The sequence below is a fragment of the Canis aureus genome, chromosome 9, assembly GCF_053574225.1.
Source record: "Canis aureus isolate CA01 chromosome 9, VMU_Caureus_v.1.0, whole genome shotgun sequence".
NCBI lineage: Eukaryota > Metazoa > Chordata > Mammalia > Carnivora > Canidae > Canis > Canis aureus.
Window position 1 is genome coordinate 18,213,609 of NC_135619.1, and position 13,500 is coordinate 18,227,108.

The window sequence follows — 13,500 nt, forward strand, 5'->3', positions numbered from 1 at the left end:
ACGGAATTTGGGACGGTGATTGGGGCGGTGGTCTAGGGAACGTTAGCGTCTGAAGCCTGTCTTGTGTTTTTAGGTGTTGCTTATGAGTGTTGATAAGAGGAGACTTAGACCTAAACGTCAGAATTTTAGAAGTTAAAATTTTAGCTTTTAACATGGCGCTGTGGAGTGGTCTGGACAAAGATTGCTGTTCGGGGGTGCAGCAGGGCCCACACCTCTACACCCTGGAAAACTCTTTCACGTACGCTTGTATTTAGAACATTTTCACTTCTGCAAAGTTTAAAAACTTACACAAATTAACGTGACTAATTTTTCATGTGAGGGAGCAGAGGCTATAAAAGAACAATAAAATGCTCGACTGTTCCTGCTGTACTATCAACGGAAGGAAGGACATTAATTACTTTAAATCTGCAAAATAATTATGTCAAGTTTTAAAACGTGCATCAGTTGCTATTCTCTGAGTGATACTGTAGAGACACTCACCTAAACCTTTCAAAGAAGTGAGACACTCAAAACGATTCTAACAGTTTAATTCAAATAAGTAATTGCATGCAGCACAATCTTTGAAATTAGAAGAAATAAATGCGAATTGAAATTTGACAGCGTATTACTCATCAGATAGATTTATTAAAAGATATTTGAAGTACTTTTATAGTCCAACATTTAAAAGCTTTGTTGTTCAATTGAAGAAAAGAACAAAGGTTAGAAGAATTTTAAATGTTAAGCTCTATTAAAAAACAAAACCCGTCAGTTCAGAGATTAGGGACAAGGTATTTAAAATTCTTAATTCTAATAGTCTAATGCATTTACAGTAGAGGAAGCAAAGGTAGAAACTTGCACAATATGTATTCTTCAGTTTTAGAGTAGGCTGAATGAAAAGGAGCAGAATAGGCATCAGAGTACTGGAATGGGGTCAGTAGGGATAAAAGAACGCCTTTGACCTGTCCCTAGGGAGCCTCTTAATTAGGCTTTCATTTCCAAAGATCACCAGGCTTGACAGGATCTTGAGAAATCTTGTCTGTTCCCTTGTTCACAGCAAGATATACAATTTATAATCCAGCCTGTGTCTAGAAACATCCAGAAAAAGATTTCACAATATATAATCCCAAATTGAGCAGCCTTCTCATTCAAGGCACTCATCTCCATCTCTAATTTAAACTCATGATTCTTTGCAATGCTGTATATTTTCTTTGCCTCTGGTTCTCTTTTTAGAAGAGAATAATTATAACAGGGTAACTAGAAAAAAAATTTTATGTAACGAATTAGCAACCAGTTTCAGATCATTTGTTTTCATCTAGATGTGAAGGTTTTTTTTTTTTTTTTTTTTTTTTTTTTTTTTTTACCAATATTCAGGACACTGTTAGGAAACGGTTGGGGACATGTTTTGTATATTATAAGAATACCCCATAGATGTTTGGGGTGCCTGAGTGGCACAGTCAGTTAAGTATCTGCCTTTGGCTCAAGTCATGATCCCAGGGATTGAGCCCCACATTGGGCTCTCTGCTCAGCAGGGGGCCTGCTTCCGCCCCCCCCCCCAACCCCACCCCACCGCTTCTGCTGTGCACTCGCTTGTGCACTCGCTTCCCCTCTCTCTGTCAAATAAGTGCATAAAATCTTTTTAAAAATACCATTTTTAATACAGTAGTTCTTGTTCCTGTCTGTGCCATCACTGATTTAGAAATTTCAAGTTTTACCTGTTCCCTTGAACCTCTATTATAGAATTGATGGTCATTTGATTTTATATAAGTTCTCTATGTAATTCTGTGTTTCAATATCCAGACCTACACTTACATCTTGGAATTGCTTACTGAGATAACATTTGGGGTTTAACTCTTTTATGCATTATTTCTACTTTCTAAGGACCTTTCTTACTCCTTTATGATGTTTATTACCTTCATTTTGGAAAATTTCTTATTTTTGTCAATTTATTTTAAGTAGAAGAGTTTGTAGGCTGAAAAGATGTGGATTTCCTTGGGCTAACTTTATTTTTTTTAAGATTTTATTTTTTATTCATGAGAGACAGAGAGAAAGAGAGAGGCAGAGAAACAGGCAGGGGGAGAAGCAGGCTCCATGCCGGGAGCCCAACGTGGGACTCCATCCTGGGTCTCCGGGATCATGCCCTGAGCCCAAGACACACACTCAACCACCGAGCCACCCAGGCATCCTCCTTGGGCTAACTTTAAATAGAAATATGTAGATAGTAATGTATAACAAAAATATGAAAGTTATGACATGTAGAAAAGGAATAAAGGAAATAATTTTCCCTTTATAGGAGACTAATTATAGTTTATAAAGTGGGTTTCTGAAAAATCTGCTGCCTAGCAGAAATGATTCAAAGTGTTAGTCTTAGCATTACCAGCAGAATTAGAAATACTGCCCTGCAAGTTTATGATAAGAATCAATTGAGAGGATAGAAAGTATAAATGAAATCTGGGCTATCTATCTTATCAACAAAAATGTCCTTTATAAAGAGCCTTAAAGGCACAAATCCACTAAATAATCCAGTGCACAGCAAAATGCCTGCAGTATTATATGTGCTCAACAGATGTTTGTTCAATGCATATAGTATAAATTTTAACTAATGTAGCAAAGGAGAAATAAATATTATTTATCTTCTCTGGCTCCCCATCACCTGTGGATAAGTGCAAGTTCCTTAGAATGGCATCTTAGGTTCTTCTCATGATCTGGCCTTTGCCTAAATTTTCAGCCTCATTTTCTGCTACAAACCATCTTGTGCTTAATGCTTCTGAAACTGCCTTTAGTTCTTCAAAACTTTACTATTTTTTGCATTGATATTTTGTTTTTGTTTTTTAATTTATACCCCTGCTTGTAAAATGCCTATTCCTCCTTCAAACTCCAGCTCAGAAATCTCTGGGAAGTCTTTCCTTAATTCTTCTCATCAAGAGTTTATCTTTTCTGCTAAACTACTACAACTTGTATATATTTTCCATTATTGTACTTATTCAATTGATATTGAAATTTCCTTGACTCTGAGTCTGTCTCCTCATTGAACTATGAGCACTTATGTATCATGTTTTTGTGTTTAAGGTTTGCTATAGTACCTGGCATACGGCAATTACTTAGTATATGCTTGTTGAACTGAATTTATTTGCCTATCTAGGGTGAATAGATATGTAAAATGGAAAAAAAATTGCTACTCTTGACGGGAAATTGTAACACATAGTAAAAATGATATACAAACTCATTTCAAATAACAAAGCATGTCTGCTTATCCTCTTTTGGAGTAATACCTGATTCATAGTGCTCAAATTTTTCTTAATGAATAAATATAGCTAGCCTTCATAACCATTCTCGTGAATGATAGCCATACCAATTAATTGTACCTTCTATATGCCAGACAATCTGATCAGCAGGGAGATCTAAAAATCAGACAAGGACTCTCTCAAAGAGTTCCAATTTTAGTGGGCTAGATATACACAAAGAGTTCCAATTTTAGTGGGCTAGATATATATGTAAACAAACAAACAACTATGATATAATGTGACAGTGATCATTTTAGAAGTATGTATAAGGCAATACAACTATTCTCATCCTTCTATCTCCTTCTCATCCTTTGGGAAGATGTTTGGATTCAGTGTCAGGAAAAGCTCTAAACACTTGATGTAAAACATGGATTGAGGCTCAAATGATGAGTTTAAATTTCTCAATTTAGATAAAGCATGAGAAGCAACTTGAACATGCTTAATGTGTTTAGGGAGGATACACTGAATAGAAGTAAGGCTAAGTCAGCATTTCCCAAAGTTTGTTCTGCTGAGTACTAGTCCTGTAACATACTTCTCTTAACAAGTTTCCATGGCCAAATAAGTTGGAGTGTTATTGACTAATTGTGTTGCCATGTCATGAAATGGATCACAACATTTCACTTTCTATTAGCAAGGAGCTCATACTACGATCAAAGGACACAACTAAACAAATCCCAGAATTCCATCTTTGAGGATATATTTACTGGGATTCTCCATACCAATTTCTGAGTCAGCCAGGGTTTAGTTAGAAAATAGAAGCCATACCTGTTATTTGAACAGAGAAAATGTTAATAAAAATTGTTATTAGGATAAATTGTTGACTCAAAAGATAAGAAAACAATAGTATATCATAAAGTTAGCAAATTCAGGAAACAGCTAATCCATCTTGGGCTAGGGGAACAAAGGGAAGAGTTTGGAATTATTAAAATTTAGGAGCTTAGAGGAACATTCCTGTGAAGTCCCCCAGAGAAGGAGGTGGTGCTCAGCTGGGATTGGTATCTTAAGAGGTGAGGGGATGTGATGAGGCTGATTTGGCAAGTGTCTGAAACTGCAAAGAGAGCATCCAAGCACTGAAGGACAATTCCATGCAGTCTGACAAACATATAACTGGAATCCCTAAAGGAGAATAGAGAGAGATTGGGATAGAAGAAACATTTCAAGAGATGATGGCTGAGAAAAATTTTTTTTAAGATTTTATTTATTCATGAGAGACAGAGAGAGAGAGAGAGGCAGAGACACAGGCAGAAGGAGAAGAAGCAAGCTCCATGCAGGGAGCCTGATGTGGGACTTGATACCAGGACTCCAAGATCACTCCCGAGCTGGGCTGAAGGCGGCGCTAAACCGCTGAGTTTCCCCCCACCCCCCCCACCCCCCCCCCCCCGCCCCGCCCCGGGCTGCCCAATGGCTGAGAAATTTCCAAAAATATTGAAAGCATCAAACAACAGATCCAGGGACGCCTGGGTAACTCAGTGCTTGAGCATCTGTCTTCGGCCCAGGGCATGATCCCAGAGTCCCAGGATAGAGTCCCACATTGGGCTTTCTGCATGAAGCCTGCTTCTCTCTCTGCCTGTGTATCTGCCTCTCTTTTTGTGTGTCTCTCATGAATAAATGAATACAATCTTAAAAAAAAAACAAAAACCCACGATCCAAGAAACCCAGAGAACTCCAGTATTAGTTATGTACTGCTGTGTAACAAATTACTCCAAAACTTAGTGGCTTAAAACAACAAAAATTACTTGTCTCCTAGTTTCTGTGGGTCAGAAATAGGAGTGGCTTTGCTTGGTAGTTCTGTCACCCACTGTGGAGAAAGCCAGCAAGGCAGAAGCCATAGTGCCTTTTAGGACCTAGATTTTCAAGTCATACACTCTCACTTCCATCTGATTCTATTTGTCAATAGCAAGTTATGATATTTGGCCCATATTAAGAGTAGGGAAATTAGGTTCCACATCTCCATTTCAAATATGAAGGGGAAATAAAAATTTTTTTATGTAAACAAAACGAAGATATTTGATGATATCTCAGCAGGGAGATCTAAATCAGCAGACCTGCACTATAGAAATGTTAAAGGAAGTCTTCCAGGCAAAAGGACTGTGATAGCAGAAAGACATTTGTATCTACACAATGAAATAAAGTTTTAAGAAATAGTTAAATTAAAATGACATATAAAAGACATTCTTTCCTGGGGTGCCTGGGTAGCTAAGTCAATTAAGTGTCCCATTCTTGAATTAGGCTCAGGCTTTGGCCTCAGGGTCGTGAGTTTGGGCCCCATGTTGGGTTCCACACTGGGTGTGGATCCTACTTAAAAAACAACATTTTTTCCTCATTTTTATTTGTTCTAAAGATAGTTAACTGTCTAAAACAAAAATAGTGGCAAATTTATTGTGGACTTATAGCATATATAGAAGTGTGTGACAACAGTAACACAAAAATTGGGAGGGAGGAATTTTAAGTGTATTTATATTGTAATGGAGCAAATATATATTTGAAAGTAGACTGTGATAAATTAAAAATGTAAATTATAAGCCCTAAGGCAACCACTAAAATTTTTTTAAAGAAATAAAATTAATATGCTAAGAATGGAAATATGAAGGAATCATAAACATAATTCAAAAAAGTGGGAAAAAGAAGGAAGAGAAAAGAGATGAGGCAAATAAAAAATAACAAGGTAATAGATTTGAGTCCAACCATATTAATAATTACATTAAATGTAAATGATGTAAACACAAATTGACAGCCCGATTAAAAATTAAGATATACTTATATGCTGATTAGTGGGAACTCACTTTAACTATAAAGACAAGAGATAGGTTAAAGGTTAAAAGATAGGAAAATATACTGTGCAAGTACCAATAGAAATAAAGCTGGAATGACTATTTTATATCAGACAATGTAGACATCATAAGAGTAGTATGTAAGTAAGTAGTATGTAAGTAAGAGTCAGTTCACCAAGAAGACTTAACAATACTGTTTGTGTACCCACAACGGTACTTCCGAAACATTTCATACTATCAGCAAAAACTGCTAGAACTGAAAGGAGTAAGACATAAATCCACAATTATATTTGGAGACTTCAACACCCTTCTCTCAATAATTGGTAAAAAAATATATAGAAAAACAGTATGTTCGTTGCTAATTTTAGTAGAAGATACACCAACTAAAAGAAAATGGCTCATCAAGGGAAGAAAGGCACATTTTAAATTTGTTTGTTGTTTTATTGTAGTTATTAATCACCTTATTTATTTTTATAAATGCTTACCTTAGATTAAATTTTTTTTTTGCAGGACGCCTGACTGGCTCAGTGGTTGAGCATCTGCCTTTGGCTCAGGGCATAATCCCGGAGTCCAGGGATCGAGTCCCTCATCGGGCTCCCTGCATGGAGCCTGCTTCTCCCTCTGCCTATGTCTCTGCCTTTCTCTGTGTCTCTCATGAACAAAAAATAAAATCTTTTAAAAAAATGTTTTTTTCCTTGAAAAGTCATGTAAATCAAGCTTTATATTCAATCCTCCTTTCCTCTTTGACCTGCAATTTCATTTCAGAGATAGTATTCATTTCTAATTCATCTTTCACAAGTCAGTAATTCTTAATATTTAAGTTTCCCAATAAATGTATAAAATCTATATGAAGAAAACTGTAAAATGCTTTTGAGAAACACAAAGTAGACTTGAACAAATGAAAAGATCTGCATTCTTGGCTAAGGATTCAATATCATGAGGACAGTTCTTTCCATATAAATGTATAAAATTAATACTCACTTTAATCAAAAATATCAAAAATATTTTTTTCTGGATTTGGAATGTTCATTTTAAAGTTAATATGAAAAATTAGGCAAGAATAGTCAGGAAAATCTACATATGTTATGCTTTCATAAAAAATTATTATTGAACCTTACACAGGCATTTATCTTTAAAAAAGAAAACACCAAAAAAGTATATTTTATATTAAATCACATATTCATCCTTTCTGGTGCTCTTCATTCCTTTGTGTGGATCCAAATTTTCATCTGGTATCATTTCCCCTTTGCTTGAAGAGCTTCCTTTAACTTTTCCTGAGTGAAGATCTGTTGGTAATGACTTCTCTTCAGTTCTTCTTATGGTTATGATCATATTTTCCTGACTTTTTGGTTGCCAGACATTATAAATTTTTATATTGTAAAATTTAATTTATTTACAATTTTATATTGTAAAATTGCAAATTTTACAATGTTGCTTTATGGATTTTGAAGCATTCTTTTAAGTAGGGTTTTATTTTGATATACAGTTAAATTACATGTAATCCGTTAGCTGCTTTTTGAGGCATAGTTTTAAGTTTTGTCTTGGCATGTTTAGAGTAGCTGTAGGCCAGGACTAAATTAGCCCCACAATGAAAGCAATACCCATTCTGAGTGTTCTAGTTAATGTTCTTTGTATTGCAAGAGCTTTTCACCGTTTTTGATGAAAACAAACTATTCTTATCCCTATCCCAATATGAGCACTGGGAATTGTTTTGCCTATTAGTTTCCAGCCTTGAGTATTTACTCTCACATGTACCTGAATCAATACTCAGCCAAAGAACCAAGGAGACCTCTGTGCAGATCTCCAGAACTATCTCAGCAGAGCTCCCTTTTCTCTGGTACTCTGTTCCACCAATTCTCACTGCCTTGACTCCTCAAACTCTGATTGCTGTCTCCTCAATCCAGTGAGACAACCAGACTTTATTTGCATTCTACCTGCAGGCAGGAAACTGTCTATAGGCAGTGAACTGATGGCAATTATTGAGCTCAACTTGTTTGTTTCCTTTCTCTCAAGGAACACACACAGTCCTATACTTCCTATTATCCAATATCTAAAAACAGTTGCCCTTTTTTTTTGTTTGTTTTAGTTATTTTTTTCACCTAGTTGTTTAAGTGAGAGAATAAATCTGGACCCTGTTACTCCATCTTGGTCAGATATAGAGACTGATTTTATTAGGCCCTTTGATTCCCTTATGGGTCATGCAGTGGTTGTGACACTCAGCACAGGTAAAACCCTTCAGAATTGAGAAAGCCAAATTTGTGCTAAGCCATGAGTACCAGCAAGGCAACATTTTCATTGTAGGGAGAGGATGTTGGGCAAAGCACATATGATTCCCAAATGTCCCTGACAATGCCTCGACCTCTAATTTTCTACTGTTCTTAAAAGTTCATTCTCTGATTTAACACCACTTAAAAGAGTGGTTCTGTTTGTTTCAAGAACTACAATTACAAGTCCACTTCTCTAAACATCTGAAAGCAAAGATCTGTGGGTGTTAAACTTTCTATATTCTCATGTGTCTGAAAAATCTTTATTTTGTCGGAAGTCTTAAGTGATATTTTGACTTGCCAAAGGTTTCTAGGTTCAAAGTTTTTTTGTTATTATTTTTCCTCAGTACCTTGTAAGTATTTTTCTGGATTTTGTTTTTTCCTACTACTAATAGTACTGATAAGAAATATAATGACAATATTTTCTCATTTCTTACAGTGTTCAGTATTTGCCTGGAAGCTTGACAGTATACTTTATACAAGTTTCACCATGAATTTAGATATGAATTTTTTTTTAATTTTTATTTATTTATGATAGTCACAGAGAGAGAGAGAGAGAGAGAGAGAGAGAGAGGCAGAGGGAGTAGCAGGCTCCATGCCAGGAGCCCGACGTGGGATTCGATCCCGGGTCTCCAGGATTGCGCCCTGGGCCAAAGGCAAGCGCCAAAACCGCTGCGCCACCCAGGGATCCCTAGATATGAATTTTTTAAACTTAATTTTGATCAGCATTTGATAAATATTTTAAATAAGTATACGTGGGTCTTTTAAAAAGAATTCTGCCAAATTTATTTTAAAATATTGCCCACCTACCATTCTCTCTCCTTTTCCCTCCTGAAACCATGTAATCTAATGTCATTTTTTATGTATTATATTTTTCTTGTATCTTGGTGCTGAGAGCTTTCCTCAGTTCCATCTCCCCACTCATTAATTTACTTTTCATCTGTATTTTGTCTGCTATTTATCCCGTTTTCTGAGTTTTTAAAATATAAAACACGGTTTTTATTTCTAAGATGTCTGGTTATTTTTCTTAACTACTAAGTATAGTGTGTGTTTCATCACCTGTTTTTGTTTGTTGATTTCCTTTTTCATCTCTTCGAAAATATTAAGTGTATTCATTTAATATTTCTAACCCAGATTTCTGTATTCTGTCAAGCATTTACTGGCCAATTTCTCCCTTGGACTGTGTGGGGATAATCCCACCAACTTCACAGAGTTGTATGAAATCAGATAGTATTAAAAATTCAGAGAACACTGGTAGCACAAATAATAAGCCTACTTTTTTTTATCACTTTTCTCATCATTTGCCTATATTCTGTTCTTTGATTCTCATTGATAGTCCCATCCTTACCCCTTCTATTTTGCACCATCTGTTACTTTAAGAAGAAATTAAAAGTGTACATGTCATTCATTCTTTCTCCTAATTGTTTTCTTCTTCCATTTTTTTATCTCCCCTAATTGGAAATTCTATAATATCCCTCAAGATTGGAAAATGTCTCTTGGCATACCTCCTGGTTGACTAGTAGCAGTTTTTCTTATATTCTACCTTTATTTTAGGGAAGCCTAAATCTACTTCCTGTGTTGATAAATTGGCTCACCACACCTAGTTGCTGAAGTGATTACTCTTCATTGCTTTTCTCAATTACGTAATTATCTTTATTAAATTAATGCATTTAAATGCTAGCACATTGTGCCATGCACATAGTAAGTTCTTAGTAAAGTTAGTTATCATTATTTTAACTTCTTTATCTTTTTGAAAAGAGAATGATAATTAAAAATTTTTTCTAAAGATTTTATTTATTTATTCATGAGAGACACAGAGAGAGAGAGAAAGAGCGCGGCAGAGACACAGGCAGAGGGAGAAGCAGGCTCCACGCAGGGAGCCCAATGTGGGACTCCATCCCGGGTCTCCTGGATCACACCCCAGGCTGAAGGCAGTGCTAAACCGCTGAGCCACCAGGGCTGCCCAAGAATGATAATTAAAATTGATGATATTCTTTAAATATCTTATTATACTAAAATAGCAAAATGAAAACTGATTTGAGAGTTTCTCTTTTTAACATTTAAGGGAGATGCAAGGAAACCTTTTTTTACAGATTTTTAAGGATTGTAAAAATAAGATTGTTCTCAAAGTCAGTAACATTGACTGCATAAAATCAAATCCCTTCTGATCCTGTGGCTGCTTCTTGTATTTGGTAAACGTAATCTTGTCATCTATGCTAAGAAATTATTCTAAAACACAAGAAGTTTTGAGCATAAAGATCAAATGCCTTTCGGTTTTTCCCCCAAATACCTTTCTATTTATATATGTTTAAAAACTAGAAATATCTTGTGAATTTACACTGATGATACCTAAAGACTCAAACAAAATGGGAACATGCTTGTTATGATGTAAAGAGAAAAATGTAGGATAATAAACTGTATAGGTTGTTAACTCAAATACTGGAATAATGCACAGAAAAAAGACTGAAAGGAAATTCACATAATATTAACTGTGATTGGTTTAGAGTGATCTTTTTCTGCTTACTTTCCTGATAATTTTTTTCCTATAATTTTCTACAATGACTGAATTGTTTGAAAAATCAAGGAAATAGGGCAAAAAAAAATCAATGGTCTAGTATTAGCTGCATGACTTAACTTACAAGTTGTTCAAATCAATTGAGATAGAGTATGTGAAAGCATGTTGTCAACTATAAACTGAAGTAGTAAGCTAAATTATTGTTATTATCAATAACTGAAGGATAATATAATTAATCTTTTGAACTCTTTGCATGGAGAGCTCTCTTTTCAGTCATTTTCATCTAATTTATTTTTGTCAATGCAAATGGGGTTCCAAAACACTTGGAAAACCTCCCTGAGGATAATAAACTATATTATCTTTTTTGTTATTGCTTTGAACTTTACTGTGATGATAACAGACAAAACCCTTTAAGATGGTTTTACCTCCTATTCTTATACCTAAGGTAGCAGCAGTATCTCCCTTAAAAAAAAGTGGGGGGGGGGGAGGAGAAAAAATAAAACTATTCAGATTTAAAATCTATAACTTTCTCTAAAAGGTGAGTTAGTTAAAGTATGGGCAAAGAAAATACCAAATTTACAGGAACAAATATGTACTTATTAAGTAACACATTAACTGCAAGTAATTTCATATGTAGATTATCTGTAATTTGAATGCAATTTTCTAAATTTTTTTTTTATGTGGGTAGTTTCAAAAGTCCTTTGGTGTTTAATAACATGTGCTATTATTAAGACAGTTGTTTAAGTGCAGATTTTTTGTTTAGTGCCTGATGCTTTCAAGATACTGCCTATGAGAATGTTATTACTTATAGTTGAACTATTTTGGGGCCTCTTGACTTCCTTTCTTCTCGGTACCAGTTATGTGTCTGATGCTTTGGTAGACAATGGAGGGCCAGCTATGAACACGCCAGATACAGATCCATCCTTGGGTTATAGAATCTTGTCACACAAATATTTGAGTGTCTGGTTTGTACCTATCCTGAGAATTTTAGGGTTCCCAAAGAAAACCGTACCCCTGCTGAAGAGCATTTGAGTTCTTACCCTCTTGCATGGTATTTTCCTGACTGCTACATAATAGTTTATTTTTACTTTACCTGACTTCTAAAACAGAAGAATTGAGAATAACCAGAGTCAGTCAGCTTTTCATCTAAGACTAGGTACCCAGCTAAACTGAGGAGAATCCAGGTGTGAGAAAATTGATTTAAAATAAAAGATACTAATTCTGCCATAGAGTTTTAGAATTATGATGTATTCAGTCATATCATTTTTGAATAAGTTAATGCTCTTTTTCTATATTTTCTTATGGTCATTTCAGATATGCAGACGTGGGATATATAAATTCTGACTAGCTAATGAGCAGCATAAATGAATGACAGTAGAGACTATTAATTTGTATATATTTAATGTCTTCTGAAAGGAAATCACATTTATTTAAAAAATAATTTATAGGGCTTATAGTATAGGATTTCCAAAATCTCACAGTAGAAAAGTAAATGTTATTTATTTAATAAAAATTTTATAATATCTTGCAATTAATATTCATTTAGTTTTATGAAAATTTAGAAGTTTACCATAAGAGGACACTTCTGCGGACGTTCTGATATAAATAAAACAATTCTAAAACAGGTTTATTAATCATACAACTATTTCAGAAGTCATGTTAGAATGTGATTTTAGAATATAATTCTAATTCATTTTTTATGGGTTAAGGATGTAAGAGAAATGTCATGTAACACTACATTATTTGGAGTAGAGAGGGCTTGCTTATAGGGAAGTGAGAAACTCCATTTTGTGTTTGTTAAACCCCTAGCTTTCTGCCATGCCAACCCTGACTTTTAGTCGCCACCCTACCTATATGTGTTTCACTGATCCTTTTCCTGTTCTGTAGAGAATTTTGTTCAAATAGTATTCTTGGAGAAAGCCATACCACTATCTACCTCTGGCCCAATGCAAAATCAATCTAACCTACTCCAACTGGGTTTTCATTGCTGCTTCACAATCTTGTTATTGATCTCCCATTTATTCCCCAGCACACTTCCCTCAGCAGGTGCTTCAGATCCTTCTGCTCACACATCTAATTCACTACTTACCCTTTCCATTCTCACCAGATAATATCCATCCTACTGTACTGTGAAATTTATAGATAGCTAGTGCTTTTTCATTTTTCCTGGTCTCTACCTTAAACAGCAAACTTTTATTGTGTATCAACCATGTGGCAGGCTCCTCTGCTTATTGCTGGCATATAGTACGTGCTCAATAAATGTTAAAATGCATGTATTGTGTTGATGAAAAGAAAGGTTAGAGGCTGAGATACTTTAGGTAGAGGAGAAGGAGAAAGGAAGTACACATTAGATACTATGACCTTGGATGTTCTTTCTTAGTAAAGAAAGATGGTTTCCTATCTCAAAGAGGTGTTTTTTATTTCCAGGGCTAGACTCTTCATACCATTCCTTTCTTCTTCCTTTTGAAAGTGATCTGATTCTCTCAAAGGAGGACAACTTCACTATATCAAAACACACCCCCCTGAAACCCATCATCATCAACTAAAACTTTGACCCTACTGACTATAACCATCCCATTTTCATACTTCCCTTTTGCTTAAGTGCTCTGCAGTTACTACAGTATACTCATTTCCTTGTTACCTATATTGTCCTCTTGCATTCATTTGTTCTGTTTTCTTATTCCCATCTA

The 13,500-nt window shown here is 35.2% G+C and overlaps 2 long non-coding RNA genes across 3 annotated transcripts in view; both read left to right on the plus strand.

Annotated features, from left to right (window-relative positions):
- LOC144320466 (uncharacterized) overlaps positions 1-13,500 on the plus strand; it is a 69,846-nt gene that overhangs the window by 321 nt on the left and 56,025 nt on the right. The gene's annotated exons all lie outside the window — the stretch shown is intronic.
- Positions 6-6,718, plus strand: LOC144320468 (uncharacterized). The gene is made up of 2 exons (XR_013386042.1): positions 6-238; positions 6,542-6,718. It is a non-coding gene; the product is annotated as an uncharacterized LOC144320468 (long non-coding RNA).